Source organism: Anopheles darlingi, chromosome 2 (assembly GCF_943734745.1).
Source record: "Anopheles darlingi chromosome 2, idAnoDarlMG_H_01, whole genome shotgun sequence".
Taxonomy (NCBI): domain Eukaryota; kingdom Metazoa; phylum Arthropoda; class Insecta; order Diptera; family Culicidae; genus Anopheles; species Anopheles darlingi.
In genome coordinates, this window is record NC_064874.1 from 27555961 (window position 1) to 27578095 (window position 22135).

A 22135-nucleotide genomic window follows, 5' to 3' on the forward strand; every position below is an offset into this window, starting at 1 on the left:
AAGATTTCCCGAATTATCCATAAATTGAATCGATTTACATGTCTGCATAAAAGATCCCAATAAAAGCAATTTCCCTTCCTAGTGAAGAAATCAATGGCCATCGATTTCACATTGAATTTAGTTTCCCAAGCGGCGTTACCGTTCGCCCATCCTTTCCGTTTTCCCCCGGGGGGATGATTCAAGCTGGCCCGGAAAGCAACGAGCGAGATGTGAGGATACCGATCCGTATGAGCCGTGGGGCGGTTTTTTTTGTTCATATCTGAATATTGATTAGCTTGAGTTCACTGAGAGCAGTAAAGGTTCGAACATGGCGCACCGTGCAGGAGAGCGTAAAGATTGAGGATTTGCTTCGTCTTATTTATCTTTTTCTGATTTCACAGGCTAATGAAAGACAACTCCAGACCGGAGTTCTGTCAGTAGACAGTGACACTAAAAATAAATCAAACGCCCGGTAGCGGCCCCGGGACAGTGACAGGAGTCCGAAAGGCCGAAGAAACAAGTAGCAACGAGCCCCCAAACAGTGACTCAGTGTTCGCCTTGTACGGTCTTGCAGCCAAAAGGTTCCAAAATTTTCTTACACTCGTTGCCCCAAGAGAAACAACTTGGAAGAGGTTGGTTGCTCGTGTTACACTGCAGCGACCCTATGATGTTCTCGGCTGATCGTACGACTTCGTACGACCGCTTGTGGCTAAGGTAGCATAATGCCACCGAGTTGCTACAAAACTCGGTGCTCCTGTCGTACCGCACCGAAAGTGAGGTTTTTGTTTTTCTTCCGCAGTCCTTCCGTGCCGCTTTTACGACGGCGAACATCCGGAATACACCGTTATTCGGTTTATTCCGGGCTCCAGTTCCCGGCACCGGCTAGAAGCATAAAAAGCATCGACTTTTAGAATTCCGAAACAAGGCTGCCTGGTATTTTCCTGGGCTACCCCGGGCTCATATTTCCTTTGTTTCCTTTCCTTCGCCCGTGCTCGAACGGTACTGGTTTCGGCGAGAGTCCAAGGTCCGCTGCCGGTGCAGTCGCTTTTGTCAATGTATAATTATTAATACAATATTCATCAATGAATGTCTGGAGCCGAACTGCACGAGTCTGAGCAACTTCCTCCTTCGATGGAGCAGTAAACAATCAACGGAGTTTCTCCGTAAAACCATAATTATGAAAACCGTAATGGACTTTACTCTTGCGGTTTTGAGGATAAACCGTGTTTTGCCAAATCCTCGCACCATGGGACGCTGCATGGCGTTAGATGGAACGTTGAATGAAATTTGATTATTCCGCAGGACTTCCCCGACGCGGAAGGCGAAAGCTTAGCGAAAACGAATTTACATCCAGCGCAGGCGGCACCATAAGGTTCACCGTTTAAAGGCACATCGATTAAAATATATGAAATTGATTTTCGAAATTTGCCTTTCTGCCTGCGTTTAGCCTTTCGATAACCCGCGGAAGGACCTCTTTAGACATTTTTGCGTTGCATTTTTGTTCTCTCTGCCCGTTTCCTCGACTGAGATGTGTGTCACATGCACGTCCATCAAACATCCATTACGGCGACGCGAAAATGAAACATGCTAGGCGTGGAGGAGCGCTACAGCGCGGCCGGTGGCTCACATCACCATTGTAGTCGAAGCGATGTAAAAAACACAATCTTCTCTCGCGTCCCGTAACGTATTGATGGAACGTACTTTACCCAAACAACTAAAGTTCCCAACTGTTTTAGGTAACCATTTGAGCTTCCACAATACAACTGGCGATAGGACTGAAAAGGGCAGCATCATCAGCCCCGGGATGGTGGCTATTTACGGCCTTAGAAATGAAGGCGAAGAGCAGAGTGGGTGCCGTATGTAATTAAAACTTTGACCCATCATCATACGTTGGGGCTGGGGCTTGAGTCGTGCCACGTACTTATCTAGTAAAAACAGCTCAATGAAGACGCGGTTAACGACGCAAAAGTGCTTGGGGCTCGTACGAGTTAGAAAGAAGTTAAGAAAAACACGATCAGGATACACTTTCGATGGGAAATGCTGCAGCGTGCGCTTCGTGTTTTAAATGGCCGAGAAAAAATCGTATTCCTGTTGGCGGAACTTTTTGACCGGGGCTCATAATTTTATTTCGATCCATGATAGTCTCGATAAGTTAGTTACCTACTGCTGCAGCCTGTCTGAAGAAATGAACAGGAATTACACTCCTTCGGGGTAAACCAGACTAAACGTGTTCAACGACGCCGCAAAGTCACGTAATGGGCGCAATGAGACATGATGCTGTCTCGAGTTATCGAGATTATTGCGTGTTAACTTCTAAAATTTGAGGAATCAAGTTTGGTAACATTAAGTGCGAAAAGCTTGATCAAAAATTCATCGAAATGCGTGACAAATATGCGATCAAAAAAAGAAATTAATTCCAATTGGCTGTCACAGGCAAATTGTTTTCAAATTCTGTCGCTTCTGATCGACATCCTTTGACACTCGGGAAGCATTCAAATTCAGCCAACCATTACCCCCGGCCAGTAGCCACGGAAGGGAATGAAATTCGAAAATGTGTCCTAAGATATTCCTAGAATCTATTTTGCGATGAAAATCCTTGCCACATGCCATTGAATCGTGTTCAGTGGGCTTTGAAGGGCGGCCAGAATTCATAGTATCTGCTTACCATTACGCATATTGAAAGGCTTTTTGCTCCCTTGGCCCTGAGCTGCACCATCAATATACCGTGTGTACCGTCGGTTCTTTCATTTGTGCGCTCGTACCGGCTGTTTACAGCGTGCGGTAGTCAATTAGCGGCCTGCGACACGGATTTTGTCTCCTCCCATCAACACGTGACTCATACGTAATCACGTTCGAGTACGGCTTTTCGTCCTACCTCATGCCGATACCACATTTTTCTAATAAAATGCGTTCGTGGCTTCCGAAGGGAGTATTAGCAGCAGTCGGTGCAAGCTGGTCGCGAAATTGTGTTTTGCTGGCATGTTGGCAATGCAAGCACAGTTCCCATCCACGGCTAACGGCACATTACTGTCCCGTGGTGGTGGAGAAGATAAAGTAATCTTCAAACCAACCGTTTGATTATAACCAACGTGTTGTCGTGCGTGGTGTTTGCGCTTTTTGGTGTTAATTAATCTCTTCCACCAGATGGTGCAAGAAATTTTTATGGCAGCGGAGATAGCAGAAAGCTCTCGTGCTCTCGAGCTGGTGTTTGGTGGCGAACACCGTAATTCGAAACCAACCATTGATCAATACTGCTCGATGAAAGCAATCGATGGTGGTTATGAATAATACATTTCCCTTCTCGCAAACATAATCAGAAAACAATTTTGCGGTTAACAAGCCACCGCCTGAATGCAGCTGTCGTCGTCGTCGTCGTTGTCGTTGTCGGTGTCGGGATTCGGTTTCACTTTCGGTAAATAGAACAACGATGTGCTGATTCAATTATGGTTGCTGGTTAATTGATACCATTCCAGCATCTCTGTGTACTTTAACTTGATCACAGCAGCGGCAGAGCAGTGAATGAATGAGATGAATTAATTATGTTTACGTTTAGTTCGAAGCACTCGACCACGAGTTACACGAACCCTCGCGCTCAATTACACACTGGCAATGCTGGTATGCGAACTAGCATGGAACTGCGAGCTGTGGAATTGATATCCCTTTTCAAAAGTTATCTAGCATTAGTATTCGACTGTAATTGGATCATCAGCGAGCGCTCATGCATATGCTTGGTAAACTTTTTTTTTGCTTGTTTTCGGTGTAATACTTCAAAGTAAATTCCTGACACACATGCACACACACATGGTCGATAACTTCAATCAAATGAATAAGCAGCTAAACCACTCAATTAAACAACAACAAAATCTCGGCCATTCCGACTGAAAGTAATCACTGTAAATTTTTCCACAATTCCACTTCGCATTTATGCTCTGCGGTAATTGACTGCACACAGAGCAGGAAACGGAATAATATGCACAAACGCAAGGGATACTTCACTATGCTACTTTGCATGACTTTGATTAATTCATTTGAAACACCGTCTCAAACCGCCAGCACGATGTCCAGTGTTTATGGGTCGAGGACACGCACCCAGCACATAATGTTCTAGACCTATGCACACACTATACAAATCACGAACCGATGCTAAGCGATAAGCACCACGCCACGGAACGCGCGTTCACTGCGTTTGCGAGCGGAATCGCTTCGTGAACCGTACCGGTCGAAAGCTCGTGGAAAACTGACACGAAAAGCGCGCCCATCGGCCGAAGCACGCGTATGGCTGGCTGGCTGACTGGCATGCTCACACCCCGACAAAAGCGATACGACACCACCAAAAAACGACCGAATCCTGCGCTCCTGCGCTTTACCCTACCGCATGTGCACACTCGGAGCAGCCCACCAACAAAGAGCCAAACGAAACGTCATCGATTTGTGAGGCGATTGTCTGTTGTCGTCGCGACAGTCTGCTGCTGCTGGTGCTGCTGCTGTGCGACAACGCTGCAGTCACGGGGAAAACCGGGGGGTAAAAGTGTGAAACGAAACCCGAACCCGATACCGTGTTGCGGTGCGAGACAAATACTATCATCTTTCACACCGACAAAGCAAAACATGTTGGGAGTGGGAGGCATCATTGGATGGGTCGGGCCTTCCATTCATCGGCATTTCTAGTCGTACTCGGAACGCTTGTGTCCCGCTGAACGCACACCATCGACGAAACCAACACCAATACCAGTGTGCGAATGGTGTGTTTGTAAACAAACATGTTCCAAGAAAAAGAACGGCGTGATAACCACGTGCTAGCAGAGTTGGCGCCATGCTTGCGAAGAAAATCTATGAATTTTCACGAAGCTTTTCATCGACGATGCTTTCCATGAGGTCGCGCGCATCTACGGCATGATTTCGAAAGCTTTGCTGTACGAAAGCCCCGGAAAAGTGTATCCTGGACGCATCCGTTTGGTGAAATATTTCGTTTGGGAATAGCTCGCTTGAAGGAAAATATACAAACCATGCTGGTGATGCCTAGTTTATACCGGTTCTGGTTTTTCTTACCTGTAATGAGATGTTAAAGGAAAAGGGCTAAATGTTAATGGTGTTTATAATATAACATACTCTCTATTAAGTTATTTTGAAGTTAAACTATGTGTGCAAAAAGGAAAATACAATATAGGAAATTCAATTGGATATAAAGTGCATGTTAGCTTTTCTCAAATAGCTTCTTGTGTAGCTTTTCTCACAAACGTCGACGACGACATACGATCACGTTGATTGAAGAAACACCGAACATCTATGGAAGCAAAAAAAATGGGCGATTGTGCGACGAACGCGATGTAAGCAGCCTCATACTCATCGATAATCTATTGTTTTCCTCTTAATCTCTATCAATCTTCATTACGAGAGCATCCTCCATCCTATAGGGCTCAACGAGCCCCTTTGCTTGATAGAGCATCTTAAGCCGATAAACCCTATCCTAGCGTGAGTGAGGATAGTTGAAAAAGAAATTAAAACAGTCTCAACTCCGCTCAAGCGTGGGAAAATCCATTAATCACGGCACCCTGAATTATCACATTTTTCGCTAAGCCTGATGGATCATCGAACTATGATGAGCTCAATAATGTCGATAGGATTGCCGCTCGAGTCTTGCCCATACACGTTTATGCTACCATTAGCCGTGTGGATTGAAGCATATATGTTGTATATAGCTTTCGGTGAAAACCAGCATCAAATTATTATGCACAGGACCCGACTGTCGGCTTAAGGTGGATCAAAAAACCGCGTATGGTAGTCATTCGTGAGAGGCTTTCCGCGTGCTACCGGCAAGCAGCATACCGGGGTGTGAATAATTTATGCAAATCAGCTTCCCTTCCGGATACACGCCCGTGGTTACCTGTTGCTGGAGCTTACACGGAACAGTGAGCAGGTGGCTTTAGGCTGTTCGATAGGTTTTCTCCAAGCCGATCGATTTTATCCGTTAGGAACTCAAACAGGTTTTTCCTGTATTTTGATATCAACACCTTTCTCCCTACCAGCGAAACGCTCGATATCGTTATTTCTTTTCACAATTCCATTCCGGCAAACATTTGCCGTTCCATAATTAACTTAGGGCTAAAGTAAAGAAACATTTTTCCGTACTGTTTGTTGTTCTGTTTGACTCTCCGTCATGTTTTTTTTTCTCGAAAGTCCTACCGATCCGTTGATTGCTTTGTATCGATTGATACCAGGGAACGGTCAACTCCATCAGACAAAGGTTCACGCGTGGAAAACCGTTGACCTGGTGCATTGCCAGCACGATCAGTTCGCGGGGAAAAGGGCAGTTGCAGAATGTGTAGCTACATGTCATGATTGGCCTTGCGCATGGCGCATTGATTGGTCAATTTAAATATTTGTTGTTCGAATTGAGCTTTTTCCAACGCGGATAATAAAGCTCTGCAGCGAGGAAGGTTAAATTGATGACTCAATTGACGTCAACCGTTCTCGCAATCACGGTTCTTGGGCTGCATTCGATGTGCATTTCTCTTTTTCATTAAAATTCATTTGGAACATTCCAACAGTATTAATTAGAGCAGTGTAATTTCTCTAGCCTTCCGTTTAATCGATTATTCCTTTTTAAATCAATCCATTAATATCAATTCAATTCTACAAAGATCAAGCAAGGTTAAAAATAACTCAGAATGACCTTGAAGATTGTATATCTCGATAATCAGATAGATGTGCTCGTTCGAAAGCTCGAGGCTTTTCAAAGGAGATAAAGGACTTTTGGAGATAAAAAAAGGCAGTGAGATATTTTCCCGAATTTCTAATTTATTCCTTAATTTGGTCACTAGCAATCGATGGCGTGATGCTCATATTTTAACTGTGACAGGATTCTTCTCCAGAAATTCTTCAAAAGTTCTAAAAAATTACCATTTTCTAAACATATTTCGATGAATTCAATTCAATTCAATCCATTCTTTCAAAATAATCTATCCTGATCATAAACCTTCCCCAATGCGCAATTCGTTGAACGATAAATTCCGCTAATGGATTTGATTCGAAGAGATAAGACCAAATCGTCGGAAATGTCGAAACTTTACACCATCCACAAGGAATGGCCGTGAAAAGACCAACGTTTGCGGTCGGTTTTGCCACGTACGATTCCCACTAATGACACGCCATGACGAGCTTGTTAGCGACACACGGGAGTCGTCGTGCAACCCGATTTCCGAGTGTGACAGGACACTCCACCTCCAGGCTCCAGACCATCGTTCTAATGCGAAACGCATCGCATCGCACGGTAGGACAATAGCCTGTCCTGGGCAAAATAAAAAAAAACTCAGAAAAGTCCAGGGATTTTACTCTAAAAACGGAAAGGAAGAAAAAAGAACGAAGCCACCGGAGACATGACACGCGGAACCGTGATGCGACCCGCAAATCACACAAATCTCTTGCGCCATTTATCACCGAGCGATGATTAACGGTGATTCGGTTTCCCTACCGGTCGGCCATTCATTCGTTCATCAAAACCACTCCCACAGCCCACACCCGGCGATGTTCAGCAACAGAGTTTCAGCAGCGAAGCGAAGCGGAACCCTCGTTGTGGACAGGTTCTAACAGTAAAAAAAAGGGAAGGCACGCCACAGCACGCCAACAGCCCCATTGACACAGTATCACACATTTATCAATCTACTATTTTGAGTGATGCTTCCTCCCGTCTGGTCTGTCTGTCGCTCATTTTCTAGCCCTTCAATGCTCAGCACGGGACGAGGGTTGAGTGGTAGGGGGGATGAATCGAAGACTCAATTGTGTTCGATGAGAAATGCGGTGCTATACATTATATAGTATTTTGCTAAAATTTGGCAATCACAAATTGGTGGCATCCGGTGTGACCGCATACTCTTCTATCTCCCTCTCGTCCTCTGTCTTGCTCGCCCTGGAAACTGTCCATCAGCCACCCGGGAGTCACATCATTAATTTCCCATCAGCAACCTTCCGACTCCCGTTCCATTCGCGCGGTCCCTTCTCACCTTTGTCCTGTAGCAACGGACTCGTTCCAGCGTTCGACGGAGATACTGCTACTCCGGGACCGGAAACGTTCCTTCTGCAGTTGCCGCAATTGACGTAGTTCCGCTCGGTACGCACAGAGTGGATCGTCCACCGTCCACGGTGGTTGATCCGCTGCCGGTACCGAGGAGCTGCACTCCAGTTCCACCACCATCGCTGGTACGACCGCAACCACACCACCACATTCCTTCGCCCGACCGGTTGACGGGATTGACGTCGGTTGTGTCGATGGTGGTTGCTGCTCGCCGGTGGTCGGTGCGTAGAACAGAGCCGTCGAGGAGCAACCGGATTTGGAACCGTTGGATTGTTGAAAAATCTTCTTCGATTTGACGAACTTGGGCGAGGACGCTAGCAACCGGTCGCCGAAGCTTTGCGTCCGAAAGAACTTGGGTGATTGATGGCGTGGCGATGGTATGGCCGATGACGACGACGACGACGACGATGGTGTGGCGCTCTGTTGCGCCAATCGCTGCTGCAGCTGCTGTTCGTCGAAGCTTTCGGCTCGCAGTGCGCCACTTGGACGTTGCCAGGCGGACGATGACGACGGAGTGGCCAATAGCGTAGGAACTCCAGCACCAGACGCATTCTGACGGTTCACTGGACGGTCTTTCGGTGACGATTTAGGTGATGCACGGGACATGATTGGTCCGGATAACGCTTACTCCTGAATCGAGATGACCCAGGATCACGGTAATACGATTACAATGTATACCGGGTGCGTGTGTGTGTGTGTGTGTACGAGACGCGGCCACTATTTCACATTGGGCCACACGACCCATTAGCTCGACACACCATTACACATACAATGCACGGTTCACGCTGAGAAGCGAGCGATGCGAAGTGGATTCCCGGTGCTGCGATGAAGCAATCAGATTACCGAGACACACATACATACACTCACACACACACATACATAGCACAGTTACTGGCACACTTCCGGGAAGCTGGCAAATCACGGGACGAAGATACTGTAGATTGCTTCACTCATCGGCATCCGGATCGTTCCGAACGTCGACACCGGATGCATCCGTGGCAGCCACCCACAGCTTTGCCAACTGGGCTGTAAGTAATCGGGCACATGGAGCACAAAGTACGGAGCTGCAGCCATCATAAAAGAGACCCGCCAGGATAACGCCAGCCAGCCCTGGCCAGACGACATACGAGGAAAACCCGATAATGAACAACTTTATAGATTGAATGCCCGACACCGACACCGATCCACTCGATGGTTTTCATCTTCTCCATTCTCGGGTCCATTGTTTGGCCACCGATACCGAGGCTACGCGGCCACCGATTGGCGTAATCCTTTCCCACGGAACACACCACACGAAGGGTTGCAAGCGTTTTCATTATCCTTCCATCCGTCGTGGTCTCTCACATCCTCCCTGGCGCCCTGGCTCGAGAGTCGCGTTACTTTGGGCTAAACTTTGCTTTCTTCTTTCGTTCACGTTTCTGCACTTCCCATGGCCCGGATCCCTTTTTCGGGGCGGGAGTCTCGCGTTCATCAAACAATGGAGATCGATCGATCGCGCTAGCGCCTCATTTCGTTCGTTCGTTCGCTCGCTGATGGATGCACACCATGGGCATTATGTGACATGTGGCTGTGGCCACCACCTACTCTTCCGGGCACCCCGGCAAAACCCGGCAGCATTATTATGCTGCTATTGTTTCCACGAGCAGAATGCAGCCACGAACGGAGCAACCCAACGGAGCAGGATGGTGTGTCCGCCCGGGAAGAAAGAAAGTGTCCGCTCACAGCGCTATGATTATTGTTTTTTCTTCGTTTTTATCAAAATTGATGAGACGCTCAAGAGTGTAATAAAAAATTGCGCACCATCATCATTATCATCATCATCGTCGTCGTCGTCATCCGATCTTGTTGAGCGTCATAAAACTGTTCCCCGACCGGTGGCCCAAAGGGAGCACACGGGGAGGGGATGAAATGAAAAACCAATTTTACAACCGGTGGTCGTGCTAGTGATGCTGGCCGCGAACGAATGTGTGTGTGTATGTGTGTGTGTCGGAATCTGCAGATTTTGTGGAACATAAAAGTGCGCCCGCGTCTAGACGGCGAGCGATCGTAAAAAGTCAAGCGTGCTCGGAAAAGCTCAAAATGCATCCAAGCAACGAGCGAATGATGATTCATCCGTCATCTTTCTAGCATTTATTATGGAAACCGGATTGGCGGGGAGGGGGGTCGATTGATATGGACGAGAGGTGCTGTAATCGTTATTAACTTCCTCAGTAAGCAGCTGCCTTCGTTAATTCGTTTTGAAAAAGAGAGATAAGCGGCTAACCATAATCACGCTAAGTGGATTACTGTTCGCGGCCATTCTCGCGTACTTCTCGCGAGCAATTAACAAGCTGACCATCGTGAGTGCTGGCGTTTGAAATTATTTCTCGGAAAAGTGAAGAATTTTTTTTCCCTCGAATTGAAAACAGAATGCAATTTGAATGGGGAAAATCCAACGCTCAATTGCAATTGAAAGTTTTCAACCAAAACTTACTAACGAAGGCGAAAGAAGCGATGCGAAGTGTAAAAAAAAACACACACAACTTTCCAAAGTTCAATGGCGCAGATTTAATATGCAAATACCGGATCTTATCGGTGGAACTTTACATTTTTCTGCCATTGCCACTGGCTGCTGGCCGCTCGCTAATTGCACATTCGCGTGGCCCTGCGATTGACCAGCCCGTCGTCGAGCTGCAATCGAATCGAATGCGATGACCTCGACCTCCTGGGTGAGCGTTTCTCTTTCTTCTCCTGGACACCACTAACGAGGTATTGTAATAATTGATTGAATGGTTTTTGGACCATTTTGATTGGGTTATCTTCGGAAGTTGAACACTTTATCACCAAAAAGGAATTCCCATCAATTGATCTTGCGTTGCTGATGGTCTTGAGCTCGCGATATGCCATTTGCTTGTTGGTTTTTCATTACACAACCACCACCGGAACACACTCTACGACATTATGAAACCCGCGGCCAGACCAACGACTAGTTGGTGACTACTATCGATGTCAACGAAATGGCCCTACATGCCACATTTTAAACTCTCTCTCACATGCACACACAGACAGACACTTGCGAACGACCTTGGCTATTAGCCAGTGCACTTATAAGAATTTGAATTGTATAACTCTCGGTGATGGGACACCAACCATCGCTTCACGCTCCTTTCCGCTATAAGCGACATCACCCGGAATATAGAACTGTGATGGCGAACAAATGGACGTTTCGTCGGCGGAGAAAAGTTTAAAATATTTAAAAAGAATCTTGAAAGCTTGCATTGACACCGAACCGCACATTCTACCCTCAGGGCCTGGGGGGGGGGGGGGGGGGGGGGCCGGATGGATTATGACCGGGTGGGAGGAGGTGGTGGTCCATCAGAAGGACCGTGGAACGAAGAAGTACAAACAAGTTGGACAAACAAAAACACTTCCACATAAAGAGAACACCACCAGACGGGGAAGATGGTGGATGAGGGATGAGGGGATGTTCTGGATCTTCCTTTCACCTCCTCCATCACGTCTACCCTCCTTTGCATCCCTCGCCTTCATAGTCAACAATGTCAACACCACCGGAAGCGGAAGTGATTTCACTGGTGAGGTAAAGCCACCCCTCCACGTAACACCGGCACCGCCCCCCGGTGAATCTCACTCCGTTACACGTCACAATCGCGTCTCACTTGACGATCCCGTCCGGCGCGCTGCGAAACAAACTGTTCGAATCCCAGCAAACAGTGAGCCCCGGTTCCGTGTCAGTCCGATCGACCGGCCAGCAGCACCGACTGCAAGCAACTGGCGACGCCATGGAGAGAGAGAGCGCACGCCAGGCCAGACCAGGGCCACTGCTACTGTCACACGGATGTGTCACTCTGTCTCTGACCGACCGTCCACGTCCACGTTCACGTCCACGTCGACAACACACCACGACAAGGACGCCAACGACGACGACCGCGAGGACGAAGACGAGAACCAGCTTCCCATCAACCCTCCCATCCCTATCCTCATCCCATTACGCATCGCGGATGGTGGATAGCAAGGGGAAAGGGGTTGATCTATTTGCTTTGCTGCTCCTCACCCTGCTCCACCTCCACCAGTCGCCTTGACGGGCTGGCTGGCTGGCTGGAGGGCTGGCTGGATGGCGGATAAGCGGCCATCCTCGTCGTCCTCGTCGTCGACGTCGTCGTCGCCGTTGTCGTTGTCATCCTCCCGGAAGCGAGCATCTCCTGCAACCGATGCCTTCCTGTTGCTCTCACTCCCTCACACACACACACACACACACACACACACACACATCCCTAAGAGCGCTGCAGAGGAGGATGTGGGAGGATGTGGTGACCGAAAAATCAAAATCCTGTCCGCCAACGGCGACCATTCTCGGGTGGCAATGTGTTGCGCGTCTCGTCCTCGTAGCCTACTATGAGTGAGTGAGTGAGTGAGTGAGTGAGTGAGTGAGCGAACGAGAGCGAGCATCGTTCGTTCTGTCTCGTTCTCGCCCGCTCGTTCCACTTCGTTGGCCATTTTCATTTTCCTTTCCGCTTTTCCACATCCCTTTCCCTCACCCTGTCTTTTCTCTCTCTCTCTCTCTCTCTCTCTCTCTTTCTCGTTCTCGTTACCATCCGTTCGTGTGTGGGTTGGCTGAACCGTGATTGGGGTTGGGGCTTTCGAGCGCAAAAAAAAAATGAAAGGAAAATGGCGTCCGGACGATAGTTTACGATCGCTCGCTCGCTCGCTCGGTATGGCGCTCTGCTGCGAAACGCTCTGTTTGGCTTTCCAGTAATTGGACTCATTTGCGGCCTGGCATGATGATACCCCACTGTTCCCTGTTGACCCAGAAGAGACGGAACCTCGCATCAAGTCCAATTCATGCGACAACGGTAGCAGTAGTAGCAGTAGTAGTAGTAGTAGTAGTAGCAGCGAGCGGCCAGTGCGGTAGCGAAGATAAGGCACATCACGAGGGTCTGCAGAGGTGGGCCATAGTGGGCACCTGGCTGCTACCGTGTTGCTGGGAAAAGGGCTGGAAATGGGTTTATCAATTTCGCTTAACGATGCGTAAATATGTGGCGGAGCAGCATCGTCATCGTCAGCCTCTTCCTCTTCCTCCTCGGCTTTGCTGTGCTCGATCGAGTAAATGAAATTCTTATTTTATGATCTTCATTGTACAACAGAGGCTCTCTCTTTCTCTCTCTCTAACACACACATACACATATAAAAGTTCATGGTGATAACAAAACCAAAACACACACTGCTAGTGAGTGTAAATCGGGGTCGGTAAGGTGTCGACCAACCATCCATTGACGATGGATTACCGGTGGAAAAGGAGAAAGAGGAGTAGTAGCAGAATGTCCTGTTGATTCGCTTCGGTAGCCAGCACCGTGCTACCGGACCGTGTGCGATGCTGCTCGCGGCCACTTGGTTCAGACCCTTAAGCGGATTTTCATTTTCAGACGATATGGCACCCTATTGCCCTACTCCTAGTGGCACCGGGTATGGTCGCTACCATGGTCTAGGATCGTTGGATTCCATCGAAAGCACATCGTTGCATCCCAACAGCCCATCAGACGGGACCGAATGGCGAGCCGGCTTCATTACCATCGTCTCTCGACCTCGCTACGTTGTCCTTCCCCGGATAATCTGTTTTTATTTCTCTCTCTCTTTCTCTGTCTCTCTCTCGGGCGGAGATAGTTGACGAATCCTCACACACATACACAAAAGGGCACACCAACAGCAGCAGTGGCCAACATCCGGACAGTGACCGGTACGAGCGGTCGTTTCAATGGCTGGTGACATCGACACCGCCGCATGTACCGCTGTCAGCGTCAACCGGATTTGACGGGCTCCGTCCATTGCAGGCTCCGCGTTATCCCGAGTTCCATTCGGTATTTGCATCCAGACCGAGCCAGTTCCAGGAATCGACTACATCGGCAAGATATTTTGCAAATCGTCCTTCCAGGGAGGTTCCCCCAAGACGTTTGACGAGTGATGAGCGTTACGGAATTGAAGCGCCAGCTAAACAACAACGGTTGACACTCGCTGGCTGGCTGTCTGGTTTTACGGATCGAAACGAACGAAACGCGCTCGTCAATCCGCTCCGGCACCGAAAACCTTCTCGAAGTTCAATCTTCTCAAGGGCTTTACATTGTGCCAAGTGCCTGCGACACTGCGGGGGTTAAGGGGTTTGATTGACGGAACGCGGAAACGCGGGGGACGTTTGTCAACGGCGTTGTCCTTTCGGTTGGTTCGGAAGATTGATACAATGCCAACGAGGACGTCCGTTCGAAAACGTTGACAGACCGAAACGTTGGCCTTGGTAAGGTTCGGTTCGTTTCCGTCTTCAGACTCAATCTATCCGGACTTTCACTACCGGCGCCCGTCATACCCGGTACGCTGCGGTATGTAGCGTCATTTGAGCGAAGTAATTTGACAGTCGGTAGACTTCGTACCTGAGCCCAGCCCGGTAGCCAGCCAACCATCCAGCCTCGATCATAAATCATGCAAATCGCCAACACTAACATGGCGACAACGAGTACTATCCACTCCGACTAATGACTTTGCCGAAGAAATAATTTCCCGAACAGAGCTAGAGAGTGGAGATCGGGAGCAGAAATTACCGTAATTACATCACACAACAGCCCTTTTGGGTCTGTGCCTTTTTGGAATTGGGACTACCGGCACTACGGGCTTGCGAAACGACGTCAACGATTTCAACGCCTCGGATCGACCGGCCAAGAGCGGTCTTCGCACACCGGCAAGGGAGGCATTGTTAGCAGCAAAAGTTTGCTGACATGAATCCATCGTACGGACCGAGTGGAACTCTGCGGAGAAAACTCCTCACGTCAACTCCTTGTCTAACAGACGGACACGGAGACAGCCACCAGAGTATCAATTCGCGCTCGGGCCAAAGTTCACCGAACTTCTCCGTGTTGCAGGTGCAGAACGGGGAGTGGGGAAGGTCTGGTGAAACTTGTTGATATGTAGCAGCGGGCTTGCGAGCACATACCACAGCCCGTCACCGGTGGACGTGCGCGACGCTCCCTCCGATCAAACAAAACCCCCTTCTCTCGCTATAGTGCTGGGAAAGGAATGCCTTAGAGAGAATCCTTCAGTGCTGGACTGAGACAGAAAGAGAAAGAGACACACACACACTCGCAGAGAGACCTCTGTTTCCATTGGAATGAATCTTGGTGCAAAGGAAAGCACAGCTTTCCGAGTAATCCTTTGCGGAGGAAGGAGCGAGTATATGGCTCGTATGGTCGCTCTCGGTAGAAAGGAGAAAGAAAAACTAACGCCTTAAACCAGCTTATAGCTAGCAGAAGCAGTAGGATGCGGAAAGGCGAAGCCTACTGCTGGCTGTTGGCATCATCTGGCATCATGCTTTGGTCAACGTTGAGCTTAGCGCAGCACTTTAATGCCGGCTGCCAACAATAGACAGAAGCAAACTTTTACTTCCCGATCAGCAGGCCAGGGCTGCTAGTTCCAGGACACTATTCCAGGGTCCAGCCAGGTTCAGGTGCTCCGGTACTGAGTGCACTTTAATTGCTTCACTTCACCTCACGCAGGAGCTTTAACTTTCGTTTGAGTTTCTGTTTACATCAACAGCTCTCCTCCCTGCCGGTGCGAGACACACACACACATCAGTTGAGCCTGACCCCGGTCGGTTTGATGGGAACGGAAACCAGTGAGCTCTCGTCAGCTAAAAGTACATAAATCAAACACCCTCTGCCCGTAGCGAAGGTATTTTCCATTAGTGTAGCCGAAATGGGAAAGTTCGCCTTTATGGGGCTCTCATCCTCATCCTCGTCCTCGCGTCCAAATCTCTCCAGACAATGTGGTCTATTCGGTCGCACCGGCCGTCCGCTGGTCCGTTTTTGGCGTCCATTCTTCAGCTCGCTTTAGGGGGTTTTCACGTTTCTGACGAGGACGCATGATAGCAATAGAATAAACAACGCAAACACCATCAGCAGCAGTAGCGGTAGCGATAGAAGTAGTAACCGTTCGGTAGCAGCTTCCGCTCCGACTCGGACACGAACTCGGTTAACCTTCGGCCGGTTGGTCGGTTTACTGCCTTGACAGGAAATCTAATTTAGCCGTTTTCACAACCAATTTACGCAAAGCTGCTCGTGGAATATTATTGGTCGGAAAGGTTTTCCTCGGGACTCCGTGTGATGCTCCCGTGTGTGAGCTTTGGGACGGGGGGGGCTTCGCGCGATGCTGTGTTCTAGAACCGCTGACCAACCGGCGAGTAAACTCCAGCAACCCTGGGTAGAAAGGGATGTGGTTTGAGCCTTGAGGTTACGAGATTCGAACGCAATATGGCAGGGATTCTTTTCGTTGATTTAACAAGGACGAAGACCAGGCGCGGGGTGTGAACGGTACCGGTGGGGGAGCGTTCGACGTTCGGCATTCGGTTTAGTGAATCCATCCTATTTTTGGTGTGTTTATTAAAACCCGAAGCTATGACACTCTGTCGCTGCCTTTCGCTCAGCTATTGATTGAACAGTTGTTGATCATTAGATGCTCCTATTCTCCTAGTCTAGGACCTAGGAATCTAGTCTGCTACCGGGGATACATGGGGATTATTGGATTATTTGATGATCGTGAGGCGTAAACCTAAGGTATGACGATGTATGTGTCCTGTATGCTACTTTTCTCCCGTTTTACGGAGAATAATTTCATTAGCCCATGTACAGTATCAGGAGGAACAGATATGAACATATCTTTCGTCAAGAAACCTTCATCCTGTATCGACATTGAGTTAAACAAGTTATATTCTGTCACTTCCATAAACGATATCATTGAATATCAACTTTGAGGGAATTCAATTGAGCACTTTGAAGCTGTGCATGAGAACAAGTCAATAGATATGGAGTGGCGATATCGAGATTGATGTCAGAATCGATGCCAGCTATGGAGCATAAGTAAGTAAATAAGTACCTTCGAGTACGAGGGAATTTAAATTTCTTTTTCTAGTGCAGAAGGTTTTGTTAAACATAATCTCAACTTTAAAAACACATTAAACATTCGTTCACAATCAACCTTGAAGTAGCATAACAAACCCTGACTGACTGACCGCAAAATTGAATAATGACCCCCAATTTTCCATCATCAGCAGTCCGACCGGCACCAGCAGCCGCTGCTCACACATGTTAGCGATCGCAGGACGGCGGGAAAGAAGGCCAAAAAAATAACATAAAACATACACCGCACCGCATAACTCGAAACGAAATCGAATCAATGACCCCTGACGGAACCCCATTACCTCCCATGAGAACGCATCCCTTTTCGAATATGCCGGAAGGACTCCTGCAGGAAGGTAGCATCCAGCAGAACATACCCACAGTACACTTCAGGTGGCCCATCTCGAGGGTGTTGTTGTGTCAAACGTCAGCATCACGATACCGTCAATCCGTTTTTGGGGTGGGCCCGCGGGAAGACTAAACTGTTCGTTCGAAATCGAGTACAAATATCCATCGATCCATTTCATCCGGCAGGCGATAGCTTCCGGTACAGTCCGGTTCGATCGCCCCCTCCCCTAAACGCCGAACGGAAGGAGTCGTTTCCGGGGTACGATTTTTGAAAGCTTTCCCCGAGTAACATGATGCACGACACTCGAGGGATCGCTCACTCTACTTTACTCCAAGAGGAGAAGAGGAAACCGAGGTACGGAAGGAAGAGCTCTCTCTCTCTCTCTCTCTCTCTCTGTATGTGTTCCCGTGACCTTCGCGGTACTACTCGCCCCCGGGGCACGCCAAATCGAGCATTTCCATTTGATTGATTTATGGGAGCGTAATTGGAAACGAATTAGATAAATCGCTTCTTCACCTTTTGGAGCTCGTTCCAGGGCCCATGTAAGGGCCATTCCTTAACATTCGAACCAAGTTGTCCATTCCTGCCAGGTTGTCATTCCGAGAGGTGACACGATTGGTAAACTCACTTGATTAATTATATCCCCATCAAAAACCATGGTCTGGCATTGAACGCAGTGACTGACGCAGTGTGCTGACAAGCACATTAACCTGCCGGCATGTTCTGAGCATTCGCACTCCCTCACACACACACAGTCTCGAGTTCACATGTTATCCCCATTGATCACGTTCAATTATGCGCGAAAGCAAATGAGCCGTGATGAAGCACATCGCGATTCGATCGGAATGCACTCATGAAGCATATAGAGAGAGACTACAGCATCAACTCCTGCTCCAGTTTTTTGCATCAAAAGCAAGCATAACTTAAAGCAGAAATCATAAACCACACGGGGATCGGATCGGATTTTAATGGGAGCGAATATCAGTTATCGTCTCTCCGGTTCGTGTGCTCAACGTAGCTTACGCCAGCAGCTTTCGAACCCATAAAACATTAAAAACCATTCCATCTTACTTCAGCTCCCAGTTGATCCCAGCTCTGGGGCATACCGATGAAACCGATGACAACTATGGGAACGGGCACACACACACACGGACACAGACACGTACGCACGTAAACACCGTACGATACAATTAATTTCCCAACTTTGAAGGCCACGTGCTAGCGAGGGTATTAAATTTAAGCTCCAGTCTGGCGCAGCTGGCCCAAAGCAACGAAGCACCTTCGCAGCGAAGAGTTATGTTTGGATTAATGTTTTAACACTCCGGGACCCAAACTTCCGACACAATGCCCGGCACTGCTGGTCCCGGGTTCCGGTGTCGGAGTTATGTTGGGTTAGTGGAAATTAGTAACCTCGGCACACAGACACTCGCACAAACACATACACAAACACTTGGTGTTATGGTAGAAGATGATTCGAAACCAAAAAAAATGGTGTCTATTTTTGACCGAACCTCGGTACACGGAGGACCATTGAAGTTGTATTGCGCGAAATACCGAAAATTCAACGGACATTCCTCGGGAACCGCACACACCGAAGCCGTGTTGGGGTGGTGATCTTTTGCTGATTATGCTTTCTTGTGGTCTGTGCCTGAAGCGTCTCGGAAGGACACTAATTGCGTACAATAAATCAGTGGAGCAAATAGAAAGTGAAATATTTTTAATTACATTTTCACCAAGCTTCACGCACACACACACGCGTTAATGGTGACGGTTTTCGTACGTTGACATCGTTGTACCGTCTTCCTTGGTGGCCCAGAACGCAAAAGATAAAACGGAGGAGCCCTCCGGTAATTCCTTTGCCCATTTTCGGGACCCGTCAAGCCGTACCGTAGCCTTAAAGGTAGGGCGTTGTTATCTGCAGTGGGAATTGGAGCATCGGACGGCATATTCATTATTTAGCAAATATGCTCCCGGGATCACTTATCGCCGCCGAGTGCGCTGTGGGTTTTCCCGCGCGGCACCCAGCGGCTTAGCTTAGAATGATGACTGGAGTCAAAATTTTGTTTTCGTTCGTTCGGCGCGTAGATTATGAAAATGAGTTGCTAATGTTGCGCGTCTCTCGGTCTCTCTCTCTCGCTCGCTCTCTTATGTTCTCGTTCTTGGAAACGGCCTTGGCACGTGGCAAGTTGGCGGCTTGGTTGGTTGGTGTTTGAATTTATCATTTCAATTCAACATGTAAATCGTTTGTCAAGCAACGCAAAACGCGCTGCTGTGCCAAGATGATCGACGCTTTAAAGCTGGCTTCCTGGGGTTATCAAACGAAGGCGATATTGTTCTACTTCGCAGACGCACACCAGCAAGCATCGAACCGAACGGGTCCAGATGTCACCCGACAATCAATTGGAATTTATCGTTATTTATTGACTTCCTTGACTGTGTGTCTCTCTCTGCCTTGCTCGTGGTCGTGTCTCTTGATGGTGGTGCTCCCTGTCTCCTGTTTGATCGTAGAGCGTGCAGTACTTGGAAAACGGTTGAACACTTGAAGATAAGAGTAGCATGCATGAATGAACAAACGCAATCCACTCGCTTCGTTCGTCTTTGTTCCCTGGATTGCTTGTTAATCCGTTCACTCGGTGTTCCGGCACGACGACATCTGGCAATTGGCGTACTTAGCTGGGCATCCTGGCGATCCGCGGTGCTACCAACGGAACGAAACAATGCATCCACCAATCAGGCGGCAGTAAAGGGATGCAAAAGTCTAGTGCTTGGGAAGAAGGGAACTGCAGAAACTTTGTAACGATTTGCTGCTGCTGCTGCTACTGCACAGTGGCCACACGCCGAGAAGCCACACAATGTACTGCCAGCTTCACCTCACCTCGACGACGGTCCCACGGGCTCACACCAACCACCACCCAGCAGCACATTTCTGGTACATTTTCTCTCTCTCTAGCTTTCCCGTAGTTTCCCACTTTTCCAATACAATTTCATTGCAGGTGGAGGGGGTTTTGAGTGATGCCAATACCATTCTGAAGAGGGGGTGCTACGCTACACGGCAGCATTATCATCGCTGGTCCGTTCCTGTTCTCCGGTGCTGGCCAACTTTCCGTTCGCTTCGCTTCACCCGCACCGGCAAATGTTCATCTCCAAATGGATCCCCAGCTGTGCTGAGAGGACAGTGACGGTGACGAAGAAGGACCACAATACATAGCGGCCAATATCCCCAAATGGATTGCAAACCGGGCTTTATAGTTGTTGAGCTGTTTGGCTGCAATTTGTTTCGAATTACCGATGGAGCTGGGTGGCTTCCAGTGGATGAAATTCATGAAATACATCGTCCGGTGTGTTCTCACTGCATCCCTAGCTATCGTTTTCTGTCGCCGTGGCTGCACCCAGAGGATGGACGATACCAACGTAGCCATCAGTATGCTAATTACGTATCCGGATCAACCTCATCTCACGCGGCACACGCGGGTAGTGGCCGATGGTAAGATGCACGACATGCATATCAATTCCAGCGCTTAGGCATGATCTTTTGCATAGATCCGAGAAAGTTTCTCAAACCCCGGTTTTTACTTAAACATTCATGGCTTTCGTGGCCCTCAATTACCTAGCTTTTTTTTGTGGAGTAAAAGGAGACCAAAATCCGGTGCTCACGAAGCAGGATGAAAGTTTTCCCACTTTCGGTTCGGTTTATCGTAACGATCTTGACCTACTTACATCTTGCCCTCTTCTTAGTTTGGTCGCAGCGTTGCATCATAGTGCAGCGCAGCATAAACTACCCGTTCGTTATAGTATGTGAGTTGAAGAATCTCATGAGGGTTATAAAGTCTCGTTAAGTGATTGTGAAAAGAGCAAAGTTTATCAAAGGGTATAAGAGAGAGAGAAAGAGTGCACTCGATGGTTTCGCTGACTGCTCTCGAGGCAGAAAAGCCATTCTTCTGTCGTCGTCATCGCTTGGTTCCTTGTCTACCGGATTTCTTCTCCCGAGCTCGTACGAACATTTGCACGCGCGGAACTTCATATATTTTGTGCTGCTCGTTCGTGTAAACTAATTAACAGTGTACGTCGCGTACTGGTGCTTGTCATTTTTACGTTTCGGAATTGGAATTTCCCTTCCGGGTAAGAATACGGCAACGGTGCAACCATTGCAGCATCACCGTAGTATTCCGTATTCGGTAGATAATGCGTTCGTGAGGCCAAATCGGGCTCGCAAAGCATCTGATAATGTTTCGCGTGTTCAAGTTTTTGCAACGGAATACTGAGAATACTGATCCCGGTGCAGCATAGGTAGAACCACCTGCACGGAACCGGCCGAAGGGCTTAGTGCCTCGCGTTACGCACGGTTTGAAAGCTTCAACCGCAACCAACCGGTTTGCGTAGCGTTTGTAGCGGTGTAGCTGGGACACGGAAGGCCCATTATATCCCTCACGACCGTGAAAAAGGGGGAAGGTGGTCGTGGTGCGTGGTGGCGTGAATCGGTTTGAGGCACTTTCCCCAAAAGCTCGGCAAAGATCGCTGACCTGGAACGCCACGGGTTGAACATTATACATTTTCCATAAGTTTCCCTCGACAAACCTCAAAAGGTTTTGCGATGAAAAGCCTTTTCCAGCACCAGCATCAGCTCGTACCGAGCGTATCGTGTGTCGATGGTGGCCAGAGCTGCCAGCCTGCGAGCGAAACCAAATCAGCCCTTCTACGAAGCACTCATCGGACTAGATACCTGTGTTACAGGCCACAGCCACGCATACGCACACAACACGACAACCGGCTGCTTGTGGTTCGTTTAACCTGTTCGTTACACACACA

General features: G+C 48.5%; 1 protein-coding gene across 2 annotated transcripts in view; it reads right to left on the reverse strand.

The window, feature by feature from the left end:
* The window catches only part of LOC125949496 (GTPase-activating Rap/Ran-GAP domain-like protein 3), a 74303-nt gene that overhangs the window by 27298 nt on the left and 24870 nt on the right, over positions 1–22135 (reverse strand). The window contains exon 1 of one of the 2 annotated variants that reach the window (XM_049676602.1): positions 4118–4190. The exons of the other annotated variant lie outside the window; for it this stretch is intronic. The gene's annotated coding sequence lies outside the window, so the exon portion shown is untranslated. Of the gene's footprint in view, positions 1–4117; positions 4191–22135 lie in introns of those variants that run through there. 2 annotated transcript variants of the gene reach the window in all.